The sequence below is a fragment of the Chionomys nivalis genome, chromosome 1, assembly GCF_950005125.1.
Source record: "Chionomys nivalis chromosome 1, mChiNiv1.1, whole genome shotgun sequence".
In the NCBI taxonomy this organism is placed as follows: domain Eukaryota; kingdom Metazoa; phylum Chordata; class Mammalia; order Rodentia; family Cricetidae; genus Chionomys; species Chionomys nivalis.
Genome location: NC_080086.1, coordinates 139,282,820 through 139,302,640, shown reverse-complemented (window position 1 = coordinate 139,302,640; position 19,821 = coordinate 139,282,820). Strand labels below are relative to the sequence as shown.

The 19,821-nt window shown below is 38.8% G+C and overlaps 1 pseudogene; it reads left to right on the top strand.

The window, feature by feature from the left end:
- Nucleotides 1-18,698: 18,698 nt before the first annotated feature.
- On the top strand, nt 18,699-19,597 carry LOC130874348 (putative vomeronasal receptor-like protein 4; annotated as a pseudogene).
- The last annotated feature ends 224 nt before the right edge of the window (nt 19,598-19,821 follow it).

Here is a 19,821-nt window from a genome sequence, read left to right as displayed (position 1 = left end):
AACCCAAAGAAAAACATATACTTATCCTCCTGGATATGGGAAGTAGACAAGATTGCCGGGCAAAAAATTGGGATCTTGGGGGTAGGGTGGGCGGGAGTAGGGGGAGATGGGGAGAGAAAAGTGACAAGGGGAGGATGGGGGCAACTTGGTGAATTGGGATGGTTGGGATAAAGAAAGGATGGTTATGGGAGCAGGGAAGCATATATCTTAATTAAGGGAGCCATCTTAGGTTTGGCAAGAGACTGAAACCTAGAGGGGCTTCCAGGTGCCCAGAGGGATGTCCCCAGTTAGTTTCTTGGGCAGCTGACGATAGGGAACCCAAAATGGCCCTATCTTATAGCCATGCTGATGAATATCTTGCATATCACCATAGAATCTTCATCTGGCGATGGATGGAGATAGAGACAGAGTCCCACATTGGAGCACCCGAATGAGCTCCCAAGGTCCCAATGAGGAGCAGAAGGAAGGAGAACATGAACAAGGAAGTCAGGTCCGTGAGGGGCGCACCCACCCACTGAGACAGTGGAGCTGATCTATTGGTAGCTCACCAAGACCAGCTGGATTGTGACTGAAAAAGAATGAGATAAAACCGGACTCTCTGAACATGGTGGACAATGAGGGCTGATGAGAACCCAAGGACAATGGTACTGGGTTTTGATCCTACTTCATGTTCTGCTTTTGTGGGAGCCTAGCAAGTTTGGATGCTCACGTTCCTAGACCTGGATGGAAGGGGGAGGACCTTGGACTTTCCACAGGGAAGGAAACCCTGACTGCTATTTGGACTGGAGAGGGAGGGGGAGAGAAGTGGGGGTAGGGAGAGAGACTGAGTGGGGGGGGAAGGAAATGGAAGGCTGGGATGTGGCGGAAATTTTTTTTTTATATCAATAAAAAAACGTCTCAACCAAGAAAGAGAATTAGAGCCCATTTCAATCATGAATTTTGATGCAAAAATTCTCAATAAAATATTGGCAAGTTAATATTAGTTAAACTAATATTAACTAATTGGGTTGAATTAGTTAACATTTGTTGTATATTTCTGGATTGTTTTTCATATAAATAAATTCATGGTAACTTGAGGAAAGTAGTAAAATAAAAAAACAAAGTATCATTTAAATGTAATTTATTATTATCAATGTAAACCTGCAAACAAATAAATGTGTGTTCTCTGTTTTTCACCGTCTAAGTTATTTCAGGTGTTTTCTGACAAGAATGGAAAACTAAGACTGTGGGCATTACTAGCTGGAACCATGTTCTCAGAATGATTAGAGAACATGTAGAAAAATCTGCAGTCAGGTGAGATTGCTAACATATTCCACTTGGGGTCACTTTTTACATATGTAATAGTGTACATTCATTGTAAAACAAGGATTTTATGACACTTTCATTCAATATATAATATCCACTGATTATCCTTATCCTGTTAGCCTTTCCTATCTCTCTCTCCACACTTCTGCTAGGCCCTGTCCTCTCCAGTAGCCCCACCTTCTACTCTGTGCCTGTCCTGCAGGGATCATGTCTGGGGTCTTTGATCTGTGCATCCATGATTTGTGTTGGTAACCGTGGCTCCTAATTCCACCAATGCCCTAGAGAATAGGGCTCCACAAAATTGATCTTGCCCCTCACTGGCTACAACACTATGGAGAATGGTCCTGCCACTCACCTAATGAAGCACTCCAAAGAGAGAGTCCTACACATCCCCTGGACAACACAAAAGAGATGAACTTATGTCCTCGGGCATGGGTGAGAGCATGAGAATAGAAGAGAACATCAAGCCGGCTATGTGGCTATGTGGTGAAGGAAAGACCCTTCCTCATTCTGTTAGCCAGCTACAGCAGGTGAGGGACCTGATGCAAACCTCCCCACACCAAATTTAGCTCTAAGGAAAGTGGAGCCTTCACATTCTGACTAGAGCAATAAGACAACAAAAGTTGACCAAGGGTATTCAAATTGGAAAGGAAGAAGTCAAACTTTCTCTTATTTGCAGATGATGCAATTGTATACATAAGTGATACCCCAAAACTCTACTAGGGAACTCCTACAGCTGATAAACACCTTCAGTACTATGGCAGGAGAGAAGATCATCTCAAAAAAAAAGAAAACAGTAACCCTTCTGAAGACAAATTGTAAAGAAGCTGGGAAATGAATCAGAGAAAGATCAGCCTTTCGTTCACAGCCACAAATAACATAAAATATCTTGAGTTAACACTAACCAAAGTAGTGAAATACCTGTTCGACAATAACTCTAAGTCTTTGAAGAAAGAAACTGAAGAAGATACCAGAAAATGAGTAGATCTCCCATGCTCTTGGATAGGTAAGGTCAACCTAATAAAAATGACAATCCTACCAAAAGCAATGTATAGATTCAAAGCAATCACCATCAAAATCGCAACACAATTCTTCACAGAACTTTAAAGAATAATAATCAACTTCATATGGAAAAACAAAAAATAAGTATTACCAAAACAATCCTGTAGGTATCACCATCCTTGACATCAAGCTCTATTATAGAGATATTGTAATGGAGACAGCTTGTTATTAGCATAAAAACAGACAGGTTGACCAATGGAATCGAAACAAAGACCTGAATATTAATCCACACATCTATGAACATCTGATTTTTGAGATTATACAATGGAATAAAGTACCTCAACAAATAGTGCTGCCATAACTGGATGTCAGCATGTAGAAGAATACAAGGACATCAATATGTATCCCCATGCACAAAACTCAAGTCCAAATGGATTAAATATAATATAAATCCAACCACCCTAAGCCTGATAGAAGAGAAAGTGGGAAGTAGCCTTCAATGCATGAGCACAGGAGACCCCTTCCTATATATAATACCAGTAGCACAGACACTGAGAGCAACAATAAATAAGGAGCTCTTGAAGTTGAGAAGCTTCTGGAAAGCTTGTTGTCACTGTCAAAAAGACAAAAACACAAACTACTGAATAGGAAAAGATCATCACCATGCCCATATGACACAGATAACAAATCTTCAAAATAAATTTAAAAAAACACAAGAAATTAGACATCAAAATTCCAGATAACCCAATTTTAAAAAATGTGGTACAGAACTGAATAGTGAATTCTCAACAGAAGAATCTCAAATGGTTGTAAGACAGCATCCTTAGCCATGAGAGAAATGCAAAGCAAAACAACTCTGAGATACAATCTTACACCACTCAGAATGGCTAAGATCAAAAACACCAATGATAGCTTATGCTGGAGAGAATGTGTAGTCAGGGAACACCCATCTATTACTAATGGGACTTCAAGTTTGTACAACCACTCTGGAAGTCAGTATGGTGGTTTCTCAGAAAAATGGAAATCAACTTACCTCAGGACCCAGGAATACCATTCTTGGGCATATACCCAAAGAATGCTCAATTATGCTACAAGGACATTCAATCTCTTTCATTTGTAATGATTTGTTGTACATTTCAATATGTGGTCTGTTTTAGAAACGTTTCTTTATAATGCAAAGTAAAATGTGTATTCTTTAGTGTTTGGGTGGACTGTTCTGTAGGCGTTTTTAAGACCATTTGATATGTGAGGTCAATTAATCCTGATTTTTCTCTGTATATTTTTTCTTGCAGGATATCCCGTCTCTTAGAGAAAGTTGGGCATTGAATTATCCTACTATTAATGGATTAGGGTTAATCTGTGTCTTTTAAAACAGAGATATATTTTTCTTTGAAATTTTCTGTCCCGAGTTTGGTGTGCATATGTTTAGGGCAGTAATGACTTCTTGGTTAACTGATCCCTTGATCAAAATGTAGTTTCCCTCTTTATTTCTGTTGCTCAGTTTCCATTCAAAGTCTATTTTTTTTTCAATTTTCACAATTTATTTTGAAACAAAGAGTATAGCTGAGATAGTCATTCTTCTAAAATTATTCTTTCAAAAATAATTTCTAAGTTACTTCTTGCTATTTATATTTTAAATTTCAAGATATATTTTACGTCACTGGTTCCAATATAATTATGACATTTCTTTTTTTATTAATTTATTTAATTATTAAAGATTTCTGCCTCTTCCCCGCCACCACCTCCCATTCCCTCCCCCTCCCCCAATCAAGTCTTCCTTCCTCCTCAGCCCAAAGAGCAAGCAGGTTTCTCTGCCCTGTGATAGGTCCAAGGACCACCCACCTCCATCCAGGTCTATTAAGGTGAGCATCCAAACTACTTGGCCTCCCACAAAGCCATTACGTGCAATAGGATCAAGAACCCATTGCCATTGTTCTTCAGTTCTCAGTAGTCCTCATTGTCCATTATGTTCAGCGAGACCGGTTTTGTCCCATGCTTTTTCAGTCCCCGGCCAGCTGGCCTTGGTGAGTTCCCGATAGAACATCCCCATTGCCTCAGTGTGTGGGTGCACCCCTCGCAGTCCTGAGTTCCTTGCTCGTGCTCACTCTCCTTCTGTTCCTCCTTTGGATCATGAGACTTCAGTCCAGTGCTCCAATGTTGGTCTCTGTCTCTGTCTTCTTTCATCGCCTGATGAAGGTTAATATTCAGGGGGATGCTTATATGTTTTTCTTTGGGTTCACCTTCTTATTTAGCTTCTCTAGAATCACGAATTATAGTCTCAATGTCCTTTATTTATGGCTAGAAACCAAATATGAGTGAGTACATCCCATGTTCCTCTTTTTGGGTCTGGCTTACCTCACTCAGGATAGTGTTTTCAATTTCCGTCCATTTGTATGCAAAAATCAAGAAGTCATTGTTTTTTACTGCTGAGTAGTACTCTAATATGTATATATTCCATACTTTCTTCATCCATTCTTCCATTGAAGGACATCTAGGTTGTTTCCAGGTTCTGGCTATTACAAACAATGCTGCTATGAACATAGTTGAGCATATACTTTTGTTGTATGTTTGGGCATCTCTTGGGTATATTCCCAAGAGTGGTATTACTGGATCTTGGGGTAGGTTGATCCCAAATTTCCTGAGAAATCGCCACACTGATTTCCAAAGTGGTTGCACAAGTTTGCATTCCCACCAGCAATGGATGAGAGTGCCCCTTTCTCCACAACCTCTCCAGCAGAGGCTATCATTGGTGTTTTTGATTTTAGCCATTCTGACCGGTGTAAGATGGTATCTTAATGTTGTCTTGATTTGCATTTCCCTGATTGCTAAGGAAGTTGAGGACAATCTTAAGTGTCTTTTGGCCATTTGAACTTCTTCTGTTGAAAAGTCTCTGTTCAGCTCAGTGCCCCATTTTCTAATTGGATTGATTAACCTTTTACGGTCTAATTTCTTGAGTTCTTTGTATATTTTGGATATCAGACCTTTGTCAGTTGCGGGGTTGGTGAAGATCTTCTCCCAGTCAGTGGGTTGCCTTTCTGTCTTAGTGACAGTGTCCTTTGCTTTACAGAAGCTTCTCAGTCTCAGCAGGTCCCATTTATTCAATGATGTCCTTAGTGTTTGTGCTGCTGGGGTTATACGTAGGAAGTGTTCTCCTGTGCCCATGTGTTGTAGAGTACTTCCCACTTTCTCTTCTATCAGGTTCAGTGTGTGTGGACTGATATTGAGGTCTTTAATCCATTTGGACTTGAGTTTTGTGCATGGTGATAGATATGGATCTATTTTCATTCTTCTACAGATTGACTTCCAGTTTTGCCAGCACAATTTGTTGAAGATGCTCTCTTTTTTCCATTGTATACTTTTAGCTCCTTTATCGAAAATCAGGTGTTCATAGGTTTGTGGGCTAATGTCAGGGTCTTCTATTCTATTCCATTGGTCGACTTCTCTGTTTTTATGCCAGTACCAAGCCTTTTTCAGTACTGAAGCTCTGTAATAGAGTTTGAAGTCAGGGATGGTAATGCCTCCAGACGATCCTTTATTGTATAAGATTGTTTTGGCTATCCTGGGTTTTTTGTTTTTCCATATAAAGTTGATTATTGTCTTCTCCAGATCTGTGAAGAATTTTGATGGGATTTTGATGGGGATTACGTTGAATCTATAGATTGCTTTTGGTAGAATTGCCATTTTTACTATGTTGATCCTCCCAATCCAAGAGCAAGGGAGGTCCTTCCATTTTCTGGTGTCCTCTTCAATTTCTTTCTTCAAAGACTTAAAGTTCTTGCCAAATAGATCTTTCACTTCCTTGGTCAGAGTTACCCCAAGGTATTTTATGCTATTTGTGGCTATCGTGAAAGGTGATGCTTCTCTGATTTCCCTCTCTGCTTCCTTATCCTTAGTGTATAGGAAGGCAACTGATTTTTTGGAGTTGATTTTGTATCCTGCCACATTCCCAAAGGTGTTTATCAGCTGTAGGAGTTCTTTGGTAGAGTTTTTGGGGTCGCTTATGTATACTATCATATCATCTGCAAATAATGAAAGCTTAACTTCTTCCTTTCCAATACGGATCCCCTTGATCCCCTTATGTTGTCTTATTGCTATTGCTAGAACTTCAAGCACTATATTGAAGAGGTATGGAGAGAGTGGACATCCTTGTCGTGTTCCTGATTTTAGTGGGATGGTTTTGAGTTTTTCTCCATTTAATTTAATGTTAGCTGTCGGCTTGCTGTAAATAGCTTTTATTATATTTAGGTATGACCCTTGTATCCCTAATCTCTCCAAGACCTTTATCATAAAGGAGTGTTGAATTTTGTCGAATGCTTTTTCAGCATCTAATGAAATGATCATATGGTTTTTTCTTTCAGTTTATTTATATGGTTGATTACATTGATAGATTTGCGTATGTTGAACCAGCCCTGCATCTCTGGAATGAAGCCTACTTGATCATAATGGATAACTTTTCTAATGTGTTCTTGGATTCGGTTTGCCAGTATTTTATTGAGAATTTTTGCGTCGATGTTCATGAGTGAGATAGGCCTGTAATTCTCTTTCTTGGTTGGGTCTTTGTGTGGTTTTGGTATCAGGGTAACTGTAGCTTCATAAAAGGAATTTGGCAACGACTCTTCTGTTTCTATATTGTGAAATACATTAAGAAGTATAGGTATTAGCTCTTCTTGGAAGTTCTGGTAGAATTCTGCATTGAAACCATCTGGCCCTGGGCTTTTTTTGGAAGGGAGATTTTTGATAACTGTTTCTAATTCTTCGCGACTAACAGGTCTATTTAGATCGTTCACCTGGTCTTGGTTTAGGTTTGGTATATGGTACTTATCTAAAAAAGTGCCCATTTCTTTTGTATTTTCCAGTTTTGTGGCATACAGGCTTTTGTAGTAAGATCTAATGATTCTCTGAATTTCCTCTGTGTCTGTGGTTATGTCCCCCTTTTCATTTCTGATCTTATTTATTTGCGTGTTCTCTCTCTGTCGTTTAATTAGTTTGGATAGGGGTTTGTCAATCTTGTTGATTTTTTCCAAGAACCAACTTTTTGTTTCATTGATTCTTTGGACTGTTTTCTGTGTTTCTATTTTGTTGATTTCTGCCCTCAGTTTGATTATTTCCAGTCTTCTACTCCTCCTGGGCGCGTCTGCTTCTTTTTTTTCTAGAGCTTTCAGGTGTGCTGTTAAGTCCCCAATGTATGCTTTCTCCGTTTTCTTTAAGTGGGCTCTTAGTGCTATGAACTTTCCTCTTAGCACTGCTTTCATCGTGTCCCATAGGTTTGAGTATGTTGTCTCTTTGTTTTCATTAAATTCAAGGAAGACTTTAATTTCTTTCTTAATTTCTTCCTTGACCCAGGTGTGGTTCAGTAGTTGACTGTTCAGTTTCCATGAGTTTGTCAGCTTTCTGGGGGTAGCTTTGTTGGTGGCTTCTAACTTTAATCCGTGGTGATCTGATAAGACACAGGTGGACACTGATATTTTTTTGTATCTGTGGAGGTTTCCTTTGTTTCCACATATGTGGTCAATTTTCGAGAAGGTTCCATGAGCTGTAGAGAAGAAGGTGTATTCTTTCCTATTTGGGTGGAGTGTTCTATAGATGTCTGTTAAGTCCATTTGATTCATTATCTCCAACAATTCTCTTAATTCTCTATTAGTTTTCTGTCTGATTGACCTGTCCATTGGTGAGAGAGGTGTGTTGAAGTCTCCTACTACTAGTGTGTGTGATTTGATGTCTGCCTTGAGTTTTAGCAATATTTCTTTTACATAAGTGGGTGCTTTTATATTAGGGGCATAGATATTCAGGATTGAGACTTCATCCTGCTGAATCGTTCCTGTTATGAGTATAAAGTGTCCCTCTCGATCTCTTCTGATTGATTTTAGTTTGAAGTCAGTTTTGTTAGAAATTAGTATGGCCACACCTGCTTTTTTCTTAGGACCATTTGCTTGAAAAACCTTTTCCCAACCCTTTACTCTGAGTAGATGCCTGTCTTTGTGGTTGAGATGAGTTTCTTGCAAACAGCAGACTGTTGGATCCTGTTTTCGTATCCAATCTCTTAGCCTGTGCCTTTTTATTGGTGAATTGAGACCATTAATATTAAGTGATATTAATGACCAGTGGTTGTTAACTCCAGTTATTCTTACTGCTTTTGGTAGAAGAGTTTGTGTGTCTCCCTTCTTTGAGTTGTGCTGTTGAAGGGTCGCTAGATGCCTGGGTTATTGTAGGCAGTGTTGGCAATGTTGGATTCCTTGGGTTGTGATTTTCCTTCTATTACTTTCTGTAGGCTGGATTTGTGGCAACGTATTGTTTAAATTTGTTCTTATCCAGCAATGTCTTGTTTTCTCCATTGATAGTGAACGATAGCTTGGCTGGGTATAGTAGTTTGGGTTTGCATCCATGGTCTCTTAGTTTCTGTAGTACCTCTATCCAGGACCTTCTGGCTTTCATGGTTTCCATAGAGAAGTCAGGTGTAAGTCTGATCGGTTTACCTTTATAAGTTACTTGGCCTTTTTCCTTTGCAGCTCTTAATATTCTTTCTTTAATCTGTATATTTTGTGTTTTGATTATTATATCGCGAGGGGACGTTTTTTTTTGATCCAGTCTGTTTGGTGTTCTGTATGCTTCTTGAATATTCAAAGGAATATCTTTCTTTATGTTGGGGAAGTTTTCTTCCATAATTTTGTTAAAAATGTTTTCTGGACCTTTGAGCTGTGCCTCTTCTCCTTCTTCTATCCCTATTATTCTTAGGTTTGGTCTTTTTATTGTGTCCCATATTTCCTGAATGTTTTGTGATGAGAATTTGTTGGTTTTGGTGTTTTCTTTGATCAGTCCGTTTATTTTCTCTATGTTGTCTTCAGAATCTGAGATTCTTTCTTCTATCTCTTGTATTCTATTGATTATGCTTGTTTCTGTAGTCTCTGCTCGTTGACCTATATTTGCCATATCCAGCTGGTCCTCAGTTTGTGTTTTCTTCCTTGCTTCCATTTCAGTTTTCAATTCTTGGACTGTTTCCATTACCTGTTTGATCGTTTTTTCTTGGCTTCCCAGGATATCATTTACGTATTTACTCATTTCTTCAAACTTTTTGTTATACTTCTCATCCATTTCTATGAGGGCGTTTTTTACATGTTGTTTAAGGGACTCTATTGCTTTCAAAAAGTCAGTTTTTTCCTCTTCTCCTGTGTTAGGGTGTTCAAGTCCTTGTGTTGTAAGATCATTGGGTTCTGGTGTTTTCATGTTGTTTTTCAGATTGTTGGGTGAATTCTTGCCTTGGCGTCTGTCCATCTCCTCTTAGCGATGCTATCTATTGGATTTGATTTAATCGTAGCGGGGCAATCTGCTCTCAGTGCAGGCTTCACTGTTTCTTGCCCGCACTATCCTGCATCCAGTGCCTCACCGCCCGGGCCTGCCTGCTGATGCCTCCGCCGCCCGGAACTGTCTGTGCTCCGGTGCTTCCACCGCCTAGGCCTGCCTGCCAGTGCCTCCGCCACCCGGGCCTGCCTGCCGGTGCCTCCGCCTCCCGGGCCTGCCTGCGCGCCGGTGCCTCCGCCGCCCGGGCCTGCCTGCGCGCCGGTGCCTCCGCCACCTAGGCGTGCCTGCCGGTGCCTCCGCCACCAGGGCCTGCCTGCCGGTGCCTCCGCCACCAGGGCCTGCCTGCCGGTGCCTCCGCCACCAGGGCCTGCCTGCCGGTGCCTCCGCCACCAGGGCCTGCCTGCCGGTGCCTCTGCCGCCCGGGCCTGCCTGCGCGCCGGTGCTTCTGCCGCCTAGGCCTGCCTGCCGATGCCTCCGCCACCCGGGCCTGCCTGCGCGCCGGTGCTTCCACCGCCTAGGCGTGCCTGCCGGTGCCTCCGCCACCAGGGCCTGCCTGCCGGTGCCTCCACCGCCCGGAACTGTCTGTGCGCCGGTGCTTCCGCCGTCTAGGCCTGCCTGCCGGTGCCTCCGCCACCCGGGCCTGCCTGCACCATTCCAAGTCTATTATCTTAGATGTTTGGATGATGCTATCTTCTTTCTTCCTAGTTTTACATGATTTGAGTACTTTTGTCTTTACTTTTACTCTGAGGTAGTGCCTATCTTTATAAGTAAAATCTGTTTCTTGTAGGCAATAGGTAGATAGATTTGGATTCTTGATCCATTAGGTCACACTCTGTCTTTTAAGTGGCGAACTGAGGCCATTCATGCTTAAATTGTTATTGAAATGTATGTGCTAGTTCTGGTCATCATGTTATTGATTTTCATTGTTGTGTTCTCAGTGGTCATTATGGTTTAATAATTATGGCTCATGTTCCTTCCAACGTCTCTATGTTTAGCTTATCCCTATATTTACCCCAAAATAAAGCTTCCTGTATTACCATAGGTTTGGTTTGTTGGATATAAATTAATTTTAGGCTGTAAATGTTTTTTTTGTTTTGTTTTGTTTTTTGTTTTTGTTTTTCGAGACAGGGTTTCTCTGTGGTTTTGGAGCCTGTCCTGGAACTAGCTCTTGTAGACCAGGCTGGTCTCGAACTCACAGAGATCCGTCTGCCTCTGCCTCCCAAGTGCTGGGAAGCTGTAAATGTTTGTAAAATTTGTTCCTTTTCCTTAAATTATGGCAGTAGTTTTGTTGGTCATATTGTTAAATTGGTTGTCATTTAGGACTTGGGTGGTATTATTCCAGGTTGTTCAGGCTTTGAAAGTTTTCCTTGAAAAATCAGCTGTTCTCTGAAAAGTGTTCTTCACTCGTGATTTTCACTTTTTCCCTTGCAACTTTCAATGCACCTTTATTGCGCTGTCTCCTCAATGTTTTAAATATGAGATGCTACAGAATTTTCTTATGTTCCTGTCTTTAATATATTCTGTGTGCTTCTTCTATGTGTGTGGGTGAGACTTTCCTTAGTTTGGGACAGTTTTCTTCTAAGATCTCCTTGAAGGTCTTGTGTTCACCATTGACTTGGGATTCTTCTCCCTCGCATGTGCATAGAATTGCAAGGTTTGATTTCTCCATGGTATCCCACATTAACAACAATGTCTACACATACACTCTACCAACTAAGTTACATCCCCAGCCTTACAGCTCACTATCTGCTGATTACATCAACTCGTGTCTGTGTTCCTATAAGAAAGATTAATTTTCCCAAGTGTATTTACATATATTTTTTTTAATTTTAGCAAAAGAGCTTTTAATTTCTTGGTGAAGTTATGAAGCCACTGTCAAGTAAGTATGGAGGTTATTAATAAAAATTTTGGAAGCAAATAGGATTCCTTGAGGAATCAAAATGTTTTTCTACTTATTTTGAATGTGATGTTATTTTTACTTTAGTTTTGTCCAGAAGGACCGGATGAGCTAATCTACACAGACAGATAGGGACTTGGGAGAAGAGATCACACATGGGAAAGCCAGTGTTCAGCTGTTCCTTCTCAATGTTGTCCTGGAATTAGGGAAGTTCACTCTTCCATTTGATGGTACCACTTTCTAACAACTTCAAGGTTAGAACTTCACCTTACCAGTGGCATGATAATTATAGGTCTAGAGAGAGATGAGCTGATGACATTTCTTCTTTATAACTATCTCTTATTGCCTCATTCTAAATGGTTGCTTATCAAAGGTCCTGCCAGGTGAGTGTGTCTTTTTCTCTTCATTAATAGTGAGGAGAAGGATGCAGAGTTTTCTGTAATATAATGATTAGAGAGTTCTCTGTTTAGAATTCATTTCTGAGCCTTATTGTATCAAGAGAAAACACAACAAATGCCTGCAGACATAAAATATCAGTGTAATGATTTGTAAAAGAACATAGATTTCTCTTGCTATGACCTCTGATTGTAACGTGTGTGACAGTAGAAGGTGGCCTATAGGAAAGTGTATAGCGCCAAGACAGGGAAGGCAAATAGGGTGAAGGTGATCAATGAATATTATGTATTGAATGAAAATGTAATGATATCTGTCTCTTTGTACAGTAAATGTACATTCATATCTCTGTAAAAAGTGACCCCACATGGAGTATCTTAATGAGCATATGTGACGATGGATTCTTCTGAGGGTGTACTCTTATAATTTTATACACATGATTTTTCTTAAATAACTGCAGCTGTGTTAAATTTCCAACCCTCTCACAAAACTCCTAAAATGGCTCATAGGGTGAAACACAAAGAACATGCATTCATTGATCTGCAGGAGTACATTTATAATATTAAGATATATATAAGTTATATTTTATATTTTCTCATTTTTCTACCTTTCTCAAACCTATGCAATTATTTATAGGAAACTTCACCAGGACTATGCAACAAATTTTAATTAATTTGGTGTTTATCATTATTCTTCTATTCTGTTTAGTTTGTGTATGCTTAGGAATTCTTAGGAGAGTTTCACTTTATGGCTTAGTAAAATGTAAGATGGTCTTAACATTATATTAATTAGATTGAAATTTTTCTTACATATGTTTATCCTATTGTAATATTTTTTAATGAAGTAGATCTTTTTGGTTATCTCAAAAGCATTTAGAATTCTACTTCACTTATTTATTAAATTATTTCTTTCTCATTGTATTTTATTTTTCTAAAAGAGAAAACAAACTATTTAAATCATTTCAATGTTATCTTAACAAAAATGTAAACTGAGCAAATTTCAGTAGGAGTTTGAGTGCTTTAATAAAATGAATTAATTTTTAATATTTTACATTTTCTAAGTTGATCATTGTTACACTGCTACTGGTACAATATTGAATAAGCTTTTCATTAGCAGTGAGTAATATTTTCAGTTCATGAATTACTAGTATCAAATTATTTAAAGTCAAAATACCCAAAGTTTTTTAATAGTTGCAAAATACAATTGTTTATTAAAGTATGCATATTCAAAATATGCCAAGTAAATTTAAGTTTAGCTGATGAATGTCATAAGTCCATTTTAATATGCTGGAATATTAATTATTAATATTATAAATAAAAGTATAAATATACAGGAGACTCAAATGGAAAGTGAAGTCAAGTGTGGTGGCAGACACCTATGAAACCAGCACTTTGAAAGCTAAGACATGTGCTTCTGCGAGTTTGATTGAAGTCAGTTTGAACTAATGTTGAGCTGCTCTCCTGTTTCTCTCTCCTACACACAAATACAACAAAATAATAGTGTTAAATAGATAATGTGGAAATATGAAATCTTTGTTTTAAAAATGAAATAAAAGGATGCCAATAAATGTCACTTACTCACTAGACACAGAGCATCCACACCGTGAAAACCAAATGATGGAAGCATAAATTTGTTTGTAAGCATCACAAAATTTTCAGTTTGTTTTGTGTAATTCACTTCAAGAATCTACACTGATGCTAATGCAGTAGGCAGGATCTTTGTGGATTTGATTAAGTCATCCAGGAACTAGAAATTTTATTTTAGAAATATATTTGATATAACTGTTTTCACTCAATGTTGTTTTATTTAGTCATGATAGCAGCCCCAGCACACAGCATGCTATTGATCTATTCTTAGTCCAGGTAGTAATTTCACACACACGCACACACACACACGGAGAGAGAGAGAGAGACGCACACACACACACTTCCAGTGAACTTTTTCATGTCTTTCCCAGACTTCTAACATGTGACCTGTGATCGAGTCTGGGTCTGACTGCTTCCCCACAGGCTCTGCAGTGAACACTACTGCTGCTTCCCGTTTCAGATGAGTTAAATTTAATTTCTAAAGAGTAACTTATACTTTAAAATTGTTTAAGAGCATTAGGCAAGTGCTATGAATTAATACTTTGAATAAGTAATCACTCTTTATTCTTACTGGATATCTATTCATAAAAGTCTCCTCATGAACTTAATATGAGTGTCTAAGGTTTTCATCTTCCTATGATCCTGAAGACTTATTAACGTTGCTGACAGTGGACAGCACATCAGCCAACACCGTGTATCCTGTCACCTGAAAGTCACACAATCACTCCATGTTCTCTCTGAGCAGTCACACTGCATTTAAATCATTACTCACTAGATATGGTGAAACTTAAAATGAAAATGATACTTTTGATGTAATATGTTTGCATGTTCATTATATTATTACCTCCTCAGAGAAGAATGCAAAGACCACCATAAATTCATAAAACAAGACTGCTCTAAAATCAAATACTGTGATAATGAAGGGGAAAATTATTTTTCTCAGAATGTAGAGTTATGAGGAAACAGCTCATTGTTTTTGTTTTTGTTGTTGTTGTTGCATGCTTCTTCGACAGCTGCCTGCCCAGTCTTTTGGTCTGGAGCCCTTTAATAGTGATGGCATCTGTACTATTATAAATGTTTATGAAAACACTTTGAGTTTAGTCCTGACAACTAAGCACACCTTAAACTAATGTGAACGCCCAAGCACTGAATATTTTTTTCTTTCAAATAAAACGATGACTTTTCTCAGTTTATGGATATGTCGATGATTCAGTTTGTAGCTACGGTAGCTGTGTTTTTTCTAGTCCAGTCTCACCTCCAGTGCACCCCAGAGAAAGACAGCACATGAGGAATGAGAAGAAGCATCATTTTCTGTAGGTGACAAATGTTTACTAAGCAAAGGTTGTGAAGTAGAGACGTTTAAGTTCATAGCCTTGAGATAAGAAAAAAAATTTTGATTACCATCTTTAACTTCTCTTATAATCTTTTTATTTTATTTATAATATATTGGCTTATTAATAAATTATAGAGGTGTTGTTAATAAAATGGTTATACATATAGAGTTTGTCCATTTGCAATTTTAAAATTGTAATATGCTACAGTTCTTTCTTTTTAGAGACCAAGCCTTGAATAAATTGTTTTCCTTAATAAATCAAATAATATTTTATTTCTTTCTTCCTTTCTTTTTCTTTTCTTAATATTTAATTATTTTATTTTTCATATATATGTGCTTTCCTGCATGTACATCTGTGTACCACTTGCTTGCAATATCAAATAAGGCAATATATTCATTCCTATAATTAGATTTACATATGATTATGAGCCATCATGTCATTGCTGGGAATGTAGCCCAGGTCATTTGCAAGAGAAAAACATGCTTTGAACCACTGTGCCATCTTTCCAGCCTGTGACCTAGAACTTTAAATAAACAAAAACCAGAACACCATTGTGCAGCTACTGTAACTGTAAGTTGGTGGGAGAATCATATGTTTGACTCTGGCAATTAGACTGAATAAATGCCTTTATTAGATAAAGCTTTTTTTTGCTGTTTGTTTGTTTGTTTGTTTTTCAAGACAGGGTTTTGCTGTAGTTTTAGAACCTGTCCTGGAACTACCTCTTATAGATCAAACTGGCCTCAAATTCACAGAGATCTGCCTGCCTCTGCCTCCCAAGTGCTGGGATTAAAGTTGTGCACCAATAACGCCCAGCATTGGATAAAGATTTTTAAGAGCAAACATAATGTATATATGTAAAATGTATGATTTTTGTTGGCATATTCATTAGGATGTTATACCCTGGTCTCATTTACTGATTTCTGAATTATTTCTATATATAATCATGCACATATGTGTGGAATATACAAGTAGCTATGAAAATCAATTGGCCACTCTTTCTCACAAGAATCTTAGTTGGTATAGTTTTCTAGTTCTCTATTACAGAGTTGATTTTAAAGTAACAAATTATGCTAATTTGATAAAAATCATAAAGGTAACCAGGTTAAATAACTAACAAAAACACCAAAGCAAAGACTATTTGTTGAAATTATAAAAACGGTCTGTGTGTTGGTGAGATAATGATAACATTGGGGCCCTTATTTCCATTGCATGGAAGTAATCTCTTTTAAAACAGAGATTCTAAAGCAGGATTACCATGTGGTCATTTTTGACAAGTATATGTTTGTTACAATGTGTTAAGCAGTGTTTTTCTTAGTGTCACATGCTCTCTCTTGTTCGGGGCTCCTAGCTCCACATCTTCAGATGTGAATATTTAGCCTGTTTAAACTACAGATATAAGGAAAGCAAAATGGGGCCATGGCCTAGATGGGGTTGATTGTGGGTAGCAAAGGAGAGAAAAATAACAGGGTACAAGAGATTTTATCAGGGAAATGGAAAAGGGTGGGCTCCTAAGCACAGAGGAGGGAAGTTCTTTTTTTTTTTATTTTTTTTATTTTTTTTTATTCTTTTTTAATTAAAATTTCCACCTGCTCCCCGTTTCCCATTTCCCTCCCCTCCTCCCAAATATTGCCCCCTCCCCCCAATCCCCTCCCCCTATCCCCACTCCTCTTCTCCTCCCCCCACACCATTCCCCCTCCCTCTCGATACTGGAGAGCAGTCCAAATTCTCTGCCCTGCGGGAAGACGAAGGTCTTCTATCTATGTCCAGGAAGGTGAGCATCTAAACAGGCTAAGCACCCACAAAGCCAGTTCATGTATTAGGATCGAAACCTAATGCCATTGTCCTTGGCTTGTCATCAGCCTTCATTGTCCGCCATGCTCAGAGAGTCCAGTTTCAACCCATGCTTATTCAGTCCCAGACCAGCTGGGCTTGGTGGGCTCACAATAAATCAGTTCCACTGTCACAGTGGGTGGGTGCATCCCTCGTGGTCCTGATTTCCTTGCTCATGTTCTCCTTCCTTCTGCTCCTCATTTGGACCTTAAGAGCTCAGACCGTTGCTCCAAATTGAGTCTCTGTCTCTACCTCGATCCATCGCCAGATGAAGGTTCTAAGGTGATATGTAAGATATTTATCAGTATAGGATAGGGTCATTTCAGGTTCCCTCTCCTCAGTTGCCCAAGGTACCAGCTGGGGACATCTCCCTGGACACCTGCGAACCCCTCTAGAGTCAAGTTTCTTTCCAACCCTAAGATGGGTCCCTTAGTTAGGATATATACTTCGCTGCTCCCGTATCCACCCTTCCTATATCCCAACCATCCCAATCCCCCGAGCTCCTCCCATCCTCCACTTCTCATGTTTCTCATCCCATTTCCCCTTTGCCCCTTGCCACCTCACCCGCAAGTTCCCAGTTATTGCCCTGCAATCTTGTCTACTTCCCCTCTCCAGGCGGATGACTATGATTTTCTTTGGGTTCACTGTCTTATTTAGCTTCTCTAGGATCACAAATTATAAGCTCAATGTCCTTTATTTATGGCTAGAAACCGATTATGAGTGAGTACATCCCATGTTCCTCTTTTTGGGTCTGGGATACCTCACTCAGGATAGTGTTTTCTATTTCCATCCATTTGCATGCAAAATTCGAGAAGTCATTGTTTTTTACCGCTGAGTAGTACTTATAGAAGGAGGTGAGAGGAAGGTGCAGGGGAGTAGCAGGAGACCATTGATCTGATAGGGAATATAAGAAAATGGTGTTTCTTAGTTAAAGAGGAGGATATAAATACAGAAGATGGAATAGGTAGGTAAGTAAGAAGGAATGGATTAAAAACTCATAGGAATCATACTATTCATGATTTAATCTCCACCACTGTCCTGCTGTGAAAAGAATTTAAAAAAAAAAAAAACCTTTTATCTTGATAGCTGAGTGTTTGTTCTTTAAACCAGAAGTAGAGTTGACACAAGTTTTAAATGGGATGAGAATTAACCTGGGAGACATCAAGGAGCATTTATAACAATAATGGTTATAAAATTAATAGGGTGTGGAAAGTGCACTAATGGTCTCCAACTGTATCATTGTTTTTAATTCCAGATTCTGGGGTGGTAAGTTCATTGAAAAATAAAAATAAATGAATAGATATTGACATCCAACTGATTAAAATAGTGGGATTATCATGAATTATCAACTCTGATTCCAGCAGAATTATGAATGAAAATAGGGATAGTTTAAATTTGAGCTTATTAAAATTATGGAATATAAAACTGACTCACCTCACTTTTTAAAATTTCTTTTGTGATTTCTCTCGGAGCAATATAATTTTAATCAGTTGTACAAATGTGATTATGCTCCTCTATTCTCATCACTGCTGCTTCCAGTGTTAGCTAGAAAATGAGACAATGTAAGTCACATCAGTAGGATTGCATTTCTAAGGCATGGGGTCTAGGTGCAATACAGGCACATAGAGTGTGCATTCTGTGTCGGCTGTGGCTGAGAATGCGATATATTCAGGAGATATATTGAGACAATATAGAAACATAGGCTACGTCTAATGAGGAACTTCAAAAATTAAAGAGATATGTTAATCAAGAATAAATAGGCAAAACAGAATGACGAAATAGACATACTGACTAGTGAAACAAAAGTTTGGTAATACTCATTATTTTTTTTCAGATATTTGAAATAGGTCACCACAATCATCTGTATTGGGATCTGGTGCCCTCTTGAGGAAGATACCTGGTCAGTCGTCCTCATAAACTTAGAACATGAAACCCAAGATGGACAAGGTCAACAGAACCACAACATATGGGCTGCTCATGCATGCTTCAGCATTGACAGGGCATAAATATCCTTTTTTTAATTTCATATTCTTAAGGTGAATAGAATGTCTACATATGTCCTCATTAAGGATTGTACTTAATTTCCAAGCAAAACTTGGAGTCCTGGCCAATATGTTTCTCCTTGTTTTCTACACTTTCATAATTCTGTGTCACAAACCTAAGCCCACAGACATGATCTCCTGTCAACTGACCTTCATCCACATAGTGCTGCTCATCACTGGAAATGATATTTGGCTTAGAGACATATTTGAATCACTGAACATCGAGAATGACTTCAAATGTAAGACAACTTTTTACATAAACAGAGTGATGAGAAGCCTCTCTATCAGCATCACCTGCCTCCTGAGTGTGTTCCAGGCTGTAACTATCAGTCCCAGTACGTTTTTCTCGGCAAAATTTAAATATAAACTTAAAAAGCGCATGATTTATGCTTTTTTATTTGTTTGGTCTTTCAACTTATCATTCACTAGCTACCGAATAATCTATTCTGGTGCTTTTACCAATGTGAGTAAGACCAAACAGATGAAGGTCACTACATTCTGCTCACTCTTCTCCATGAACTACATCATCAGGGCACTTATTTTAACAGTGACAATGTCCAGAGATGTATTTCTTGTAGGACTTATGCTGGCCACAAGTGCATACATGGTGATTATCTTGTTCAGACATCAAAGGCAATGCAAGCATCTTCACAGCCTCAGTCACCTGAGAGCATCCCCTGAGAAAAGGGCCACCCAGACCATCTTGCTGCTGGTGGTTTGCTTTGTGGTCATGTACTTTGTGGATTTCATCATCTCACACACTGGAGTCCTCTTATGGATGTACGACCCAGTCAGCCTGAATGTTCAGAAGTTTGTGATGAATGTCTATGCCACAATTACTCCTTTGGTACAAATCAGTTCTGATAACAGAGTAATCAATATGCTGAAACATATACAGTCTGTGTGCCACCATATATTCAAAAAGAGATAATTTTCCTCATTTTAAATAGAATGATTTATTTATTCCTTTTATATTTATGAGTATTGTGTCAACATGTATGAATGTGTGAATTCCTGGTGCCTACAAGGTCAGAAGAGGCCATTATCCTTGCCCCTGTGAACTGGAAATACAGACAGATGTTTGTGAGGCCTCATTCTGGTGCAGCCACAACTAATTTTTCCAAAAACTTATTCCT